General features: G+C 44.4%; 1 non-coding gene across 1 annotated transcript; it reads left to right on the forward strand.

Moving 5' to 3' along the window:
* The first annotated feature begins 5,718 nt into the window (after nt 1-5,718).
* On the forward strand, nt 5,719-5,800 carry trnan-guu (transfer RNA asparagine (anticodon GUU)). Its single transcript has one exon. It is a non-coding gene; the product is annotated as a tRNA-Asn (tRNA).
* Nucleotides 5,801-7,880: the final 2,080 nt, after the last annotated feature.

The following is a 7,880-nucleotide window of genomic DNA, read 5'->3' on the forward strand; positions in this document are numbered from 1 at the left end:
CTTGGCAAGAGCAGTCACTGTCACCTCACCTCACCTCCTGAATTCAGCTCTTCTGTCCATATTTGAACCAAGGCCATAATGAGGTCAGGAACCGAGTGGCCTTGGCGGAAACCAAAATGAGCATCGGTGAGCAGGTTATTGCTGTGTAAGTGCTGCTTGATAGCACTGTCAACGACACCTTCCATCACTTTACTGATGATCAAGAGGAGGCTGACGGGGCAGTAATTGACCGGGTTGGATTTGTCCTGCTTTTTGTGTACAGGACATACCTGGGCAATTTTCCACATTGCCGGATAGATGCCAGTGGTGTAGCTTGGCAGGCGGCATGGCTAGTTCTGGAGCACAAGTCTTCAGCACTGCAGCCAGGATGTTTTCAGTATCCAGAGCCTTCAGCCATTTCTTGATATCATGTGGAGTGAAGTGGATTTAGCTGAAGGTTGGCACCTGTGATGCTGGGGATCTCAGGAGGAGGCCGAGATGGATCATCTACTTGGCACTTCTGGCTGAAGATGTTTGCAAATGATTCAACCTTGTATTTTGCACTGATATACTGGTCTCCCCTGTCATTAAGGATGGGGATATTTGTGGAGCCTCGTCCTCCTGTTAATTGTTTAATTATCCACCACCATTCAGGACTGGATGTGGCAGGACTGCAGAGCTTTGATCTGATCTGTTGGTTGTGAGATCACTCAGCTCTGTCTATTGCATGCTGCTTCCGCTATATGACATGCAAGTAATCCTGTGTTGTAGCTTCACTCATTTTTAGGTCTGCTTGGTGCTGCTCCTGACATGCCCTCCTGCACACTTCATTGAAGCACCATTGCTCCCTTGGCTTGATGGTAATGGCAGAGTCAGGGATATGTCAGGCCATGAGGTAACATATTGTGTTTAAATACAATTCTGCTGCGGCTGATGGCCCACAGTGCCTCATGGATGTCCAGTTTTGAGCTGCCAGTTCTGTTCATTTCTTCCCTCAGATATAATTGACTACTCCGCCCCCACCCCCTCCCAGTGTGGTTGACAGGACTCTCAACCTCTGCCTTCCCCCTTCCCCCTTCCCCTCCCTCCCAGAACTGCGACAGGGTTCCCCTAGTCCTCACTTAACACCCCACCTGCCTCCACATCCAAAGGATCATCCTCCACCATTTCCACCACCGCCAGCGTGATGCTACCACCAAACGCATCCTCCCCTCCCCTGTCAACATTCTGAAGGGATTGTTCCCTCCGCGACACCCTGGTCCACTCCTCCATTACCCCCGATACCTCATCCCCTTTCCAAGGCACCTTCCCATGCAATCGCAGGAGATATAATACCTGCCCTTTTCCCTCCTCTCTGCTCATTATCCAAAGCCCCAAACACTCCTTTTAGGTGAAGCAGCGATTTACTTGTACTTCTTTCAATTATGTATACTGGATTCACTGCTCACAATGTGGTCTCCTCTAAACTGGGGAGACCAAATGCAGATTAGGTGGAACACCTCTGCTCAGGCCGAAATCATGACCCTGAGCTTCTGGTTGCTTGCCATTTCAACACTCCCCACTGCTCTCATGTCAACATTTCTGTCTTTGGCCTGCTCCAGTGTTCCAGTGAAAATCAACCCAAGCTCGAGGAGCAGCACCCGACCTTTTGATTCGGCACTCTACAGCCTTGTGGATTGAACATTGTGTTCAATAACATCAGAGCATGACTGGTGTCAGGCAACCACAAGCATTAACACACTCTTTGCCTTTATCCCAGGACAGCTTTGTTATTTAATCTCTCCTGCCCTCTGCTCTATCAAACACCTTCCCTTTTGTTCTCTCCCACATGCCCCTCCCCTTCACTTGTTTAAAACCTAATTATTTTCTAACCTGTGTCAGTTCTGATGAAAGGTCACAGACCAGAAACGTTAACTTTGTTTCTCTCTCCACAGGTGCTGCCAGAGCTATTGAGTATTTCCAGCACTTTTTGTTTTTATTTCAGATTTCCAGCATCTGCAGTATTTTGCTTTTATTGTGTCAGAAAGTCTTTCCTTCATTCAGGACTCTTACCTCTCTCCAGAATCTCTCTGCTAAAGATTGAACTTTATCTCATTTCACTCACAGCTCAGGGTCAGTGTGGCACAATGGGACTTCTGGCTGTGTCCCACTTCACAATCCATCAGTACTGAGAAAACAATGGGGAATATTACTCACATGTTGTGTTCTGTAACTTTTTACAAACACTTTAATGTATATATTGTCTTCCAAAGCAGTGACAGAATGGTGGCTTTAGTGTGTTGTTGAAATAGCTTTGTTGAGTTCGTGCTGTACTAACAGTTAAACAGTTCTTGGTTCAATCCCAGGTTTTGGCAATTTCAACCTCTCCTGTGTCTTTTTCTTTGGCTCCAATTGTCAAGCTGCATGATTTACTCTGAAATTAGCACCAGAGAACCAAGGCACCAGCGAGCATGAGGAGCTGAAATTAGCACAGATCAAATCCACTTAATATTTCTGACTGAAGATGGTTGCAAATGCTTCAGCTTCATCTTTTGCACTGACGTGCTCAGCACCACCATCAGTGAGGATGTGATTGTATTTGGAGCCTCCTCATCTTGTTAGTTATTTAATTATCCACCACCATTCACGACTGGATGTGGCAGGACTGTGGAGCTGTGATCTGATCCTGAGGGAGATATGCATGCGTGGAATGGCAGGATGTATGGAGAGTGATCCTGAAGAGGGTGTCTGAGCCTTGAGTGGAAGCTTTCCGTGGAGGTGCAGAAGTAGGTCATTCAGCCCCAGTGTTTTATAAAGGTTTAGCATAACTTATTTGCTTTTACTCTATGCCTCTATTCATAAAGCCAAGTGTCCTGTTTGCTCTTAGCAACCTTTTCAAACCTTGATTCAAAAAAGATTGGTGTACATTGTCTCATTCTTCCTCCCAAACTGTATCACTTCACAATTTTCTGTGTAAAATTTTATCTGTTGTGTGAAAGCCCATTTTACCAGTGTGATTAAGTTCCTCTGAAGTGTGTTACTGTCACTGGCATAGGACGCAATTCACGAGCATTCTTTGATGCTATCTCTGTGGAAAGAGCAATCTTACACACTGGCTCAAATTGGGATTTTGTGTGTTTAGTATCTTTCCTCATCCACCAATATAAGCACAAATCTGTCTCATAATGTACGGTCTAAGAATGTGCCAATGTTGCAATGTGGTGATAAATTCTTCAGTGTCACAATGTACTCACCAACTGTTTCACTACTTTTCTGATTTCTGGATCCAGGTTTGTAGCTTTCCGCGATCTCCAGTGGCTTAGGGTTGAGCCTCACTTCAACGAAGAAACGGAAAATTATAATTTAAAGATTACACTGTCAATCATTCACATCTCTGTCTTCTCCTGAACTTCGAGTTCAAATTTGTTTGTGAAGTTGATTCACACGTTAAGACAGCACAGTCTTTGTCTTTGTGAAGGAAGTGATTTGGGAATGGCTGTTTGAAACTGTCCCTTCTTGCACAGAAATTCAGTGCAAATACTCGATCACTCACAATTTCCTTGAGAGAAATTTGTTCACAATCGCATTCGACACGGAAAATGCCTCAGCATTAATCTCACTGAAGCAGAATGTGACCGTGTTGTATGTTTCAGAATGTTGGTGCCGTTATTTGTCGCTTTTAACCGAGACTGGGACACAGGGCAAGGTTGATCCGAGGTTGGAATATGTTATCATTCAGGAGCAAGAAAAATCAAAAGGAACAAAATAAGAAAACCCAGTCTCTGGATTTGAGAATCTGTAGATTCGCTTTGGGAAAGTGAATCAGAGCAGAATGAAGGGTGAACTGTCCAGAAGAGATGAAGACACAGCTCAGTCAACACGTTCCCCTGGTTTATGATGCTGGAACATTCCTCACACAGAAATGATTCAACCCAATGACAAACATTCTTACAGCTGATAATTTATGCTACTGATTTAAGGACTGTCTCATGTGGTTACCGAGTGATGACGAGAAGATATTAAACTTTGTTCTATTCAATCGAGCTGTGATGAAGTTTGAATTTTTCTACCTTTTATAAACAGCATTTGAAGGGTCTTGGTAACAATGTTCAGTGTTGATGAGAGTGGGGTCTGGGTGAGAAGCTGCTGAGTGTGACAGGGTCAGGACTGGATGCAGGAAGTTCTCTGACAGTCTCCCTCTATCTTTCTGATGGGTTTGAGTTGATTTACGACTGGTAGCTTTTATTTTACTTTTCTTATTTAGAGATACAGCACTGAAACAGGCCCTTCGGCCCACCGAGTCTGTGCCAACCAGCAACCACCCATTTATACTAATCCTACATTAATCCCATATTCTCTACCACATCCCACCATTGTCCAACCATGTACCTACACTACGGACAATTTACAATTTACCTACCAACCTGCAAGTCTTTTGGAGGTGGGAGGAAACCAGAGCACCCGGCGGAAACCCACAGAGACACAGGGAGAACTTGCAAACTCCACACAGGCAGTACCCAAAACTTAATCCTGGTCGCTGGAGCTGTGAGGCTGCGGTGCTAACCATTGTGCCACTGTGCTGCTGTTGGTGTTTTGATAAATGAAGGAAGTTCCCTCCACCCATTTTCTTTGGACAGACAGTGTGGTACAAGGATGTAAAGGGTTAATGCTGAAGATAGTGGGATCAACCCCTCCCAGTGTCAGAGTGATGATGTAACAGTCACATGAGATGAAGTTTGGGAGAAGAGAGAGCAGCACCAAGGATGCTAGCTTAGCAGGCTTGATGAGTGTGCATCGAGTATTGTGCAAATTAGAAAAGAGTTCTTAGTTCTTTCAGCAGGAACTGTGTCCAGAAAATATCGAGAAACTCACAATTTTATTATTCAGGAGTCGGAACACAGATATTAATTCCAAGTGACAGTTCTGGGAACAATTAACAAAAAAAGTAGAGAATAATATTGCTGACTGATTGAAATCCCCTTGCGAGGAGACAGTTAAACAGGTGATCTGTTGGAGCATCCTTCGATCCAAGGTTTCAGCAACATTTAATCTCCCTTTTTGGTGAAATTCTCTGTTATTTGCAACTTTTTGTATTAGCTTTAATGGGCGAGTGAAAAAACTGAAAAAATTGAACAGTTTCATCCTTTCTTTTCTTCCTTCTTCTCTTCTTTCCATCTGTCCCAGATCAATATAATGATGAGAATCCCACTTTAATCTGCTGTTTCTGGTGTTTTATCCATTCCAATCAAAACTTCAACATTCCAAACAAATCTATTTGTTATTCCACAGTGTCTCTCCATGTGTTTTATTCTGTTGTCTGCTTTCACAGTCTGTTTGATGATCAATGTTACATCTCACTCTCTGTTCTGGTGAAGATCAGAAGCAGTGATATCTGTTTACACCACCCGACAAGTCGGCCTGAGGCTGTGCCTCGCTGATCATGTGGAGTTTAAGCAATTCTTCCAGTCAGTTGGTTCAGTTGTCATTTCATGAGTAATTCGGTCATCATGACTTCGTCAGTGACCTAATGGTTCAGGTGTCTGAGTGATGTTAATCATGATGTGTTGAAATGATTGTATGTTCCAGTCTTTCCGTGGTGGGTTTTCACACCGAGTAGAAACGTGTTGGACATGGTCTGGAAATGTTTCACACCGCTCCATTCCCAACTTCATTTCCTTGCAGAAGATATATTTCCATCATTGCACAGCTGGCTGCACAGCCAGAAACTGTGCTGAATGTGACAGCTGTGCTCCTGCAGCTGACAAAGTGGCCGAGAGGTTAAGGCGATGGACTGTTTCTCCATTGTGCTCTGCACACGTGGGTTCGAATCCCATCCTTGTCGCTAGTTTATGAACTGTTTAGTGCATTGTTGATGTTTAAAGTCAGCCTCGAAACCTGTTCTTGTCAATGTCCAGACAGTGATTCCAGAATTGGTTATACTTTATTAAAATTGAGACAGACAATTGGAATTCTTCACCCAAACTGCACTGGAATGAAGATCAAATAGGGATCACGAAACAGAGCAGGATTTTTCCTCCCCTCCTTCCTTCCATCTTTACTTTCTCTTGATTTGCACCAAGTGAAAGACAAATGGGAAAAGCAAATGGCGAGGGAGCAGATGCAGAAAATTATCCTTTGGCAAGAAATTTATTTTCAAATCTTCTTGATAGATTAAGTGAGTGAGCGATGCTTTGGCAGATGGAGTTTGAAATGAGGGGTCATCTACTACCTACGATAGATCAGAGTGTTTTTTTGTAAGAGGTGAGATGTTAGAAACGGCGGAGGAGCAGAGACCCGAATACTGAATTAATAAAAGCTAGTGGACTGGTAGAAAATAATGTGAAAAGTGAACAGAATATGAAGATTGGAACTCATGTTGCAATGGTATAAAGCTCTGTGCTCCTGAAGTAAATGTCCAAGCCCAGATTGTGGGGGAATCTGTGGAGAGTGATTTGGTTTTTATTCATTCTTGGGTGTGAGTATCGCTGATAAGGCTAGCATTTATTGCCCATTCCTATTGCCGTTGAGAAGGTGGTGGAGAGCTGCCTTCTTGAACTGATGCAGTCCATATGGTGCAGGAACACCCACAGTGCTACTGGGGAGGGAGTTCCAGGATTGTGACCCAACAACAGTGAAGAAATGGCGATATCGTTCCAAGTCAGGATGGTGAGTGTCTTGGAGGGGAACCTGCAGGTAGTGAGTTCCCATGCATCTGCTGCCCTGGTCCTTCGAGGTGGTAGTGGTCACGAGTTTGGAAGGTGCTGTTGAAGGATATTTGGCGAGTTGCTGCTTTGCATATGGAAATGGTACACACTGCAGCCACTGTTTACTGGTTGTGGGGGGATTGAATGTTTAAGGTGGTGGGTTAGGTGCCGATCAAGTGCGCTGCTTTGTCCTGGATGGTGTTGAGCTTCTTGAGTGTTGTTGAGTGGGATGTATTCCATCACACTCCTGACTTGTGCCTTGTAGATGGTGGACAGGATTTGTGGTGTCAGGAGGTGAGATACTTGCTGCAGAATTCGTAATCTCTGACCTGCGCTTATAGCCACAGCATAGATGTGACTAGTCCAGTTACGTTTCTGGTCAAGATGTTGATGGTGGGGGATCTAACGATGATAATGCTTCTGAATATCAAAAGGTAGATTTTTTTTCTCTCTCATTGGAGATGTTCACTGCTTGGCACTTGTGTGGCCAGAAGGTTGCTTGTCACTTATCAGCTCAAGCCTGAATGTTGCTCAGGTCTTGCTGCTTGCAGGCACAGACTGCTTCAGTATCTGAAGAGTTGTGAATCATCATCTAACATTCCCACTTCTGACTTATGTTGAAGAGAAAGTCGTCAATGAAACAGCTGGGATGTTTGGGTCTACGACACTACCCTGAGAAACTCCTGAGGCAATGTCCTGGGCTGAGATGATTGGCCTCCACTAACCACAACATCTTGTTTTTGGTAGGTATGACTTCAACAAGTGGAGGGTTTTCCCCCTGATTCCCATTGACTTCAATTTTGCGAGGGATCCTTGATGCCACACTCACTCAAGGGCAATCACTCTCACCTCTCCTCTGGAATTCCAGTCTTTCGTCTCTGTTTGGACCAAGCTGCAATGAGATCATAAGAACAGAAGATCGGAAGAACTCATAGCAGGAGTAGGCCATTAGGCCCCTCGAGCTTGCTCCGCCATTCAATAGGATCATGGCTGACCTGATCATGACCTCAACCCCACTTTCTTGCCTGCCCACATAACCCTTGGCTCTCTTGTAGATAAAAATCTTGAAGACATTCAATGACCCAGCCTCCACTGCTCTCTGCGGTAAAGAATTCCAAAGATTAATGACCCTCTGAGAGAAGAAATACCTTCTTAAATGAAAAAGCCCTAAATCTGAAACTGTGTCTCCTAGTTCCAGATTCCACCACGAGAGGAAAC

The sequence above is a fragment of the Heterodontus francisci genome, unplaced genomic scaffold (assembly GCF_036365525.1).
Source record: "Heterodontus francisci isolate sHetFra1 unplaced genomic scaffold, sHetFra1.hap1 HAP1_SCAFFOLD_59, whole genome shotgun sequence".
NCBI classification, from domain to species: Eukaryota; Metazoa; Chordata; class Chondrichthyes; order Heterodontiformes; family Heterodontidae; genus Heterodontus; species Heterodontus francisci.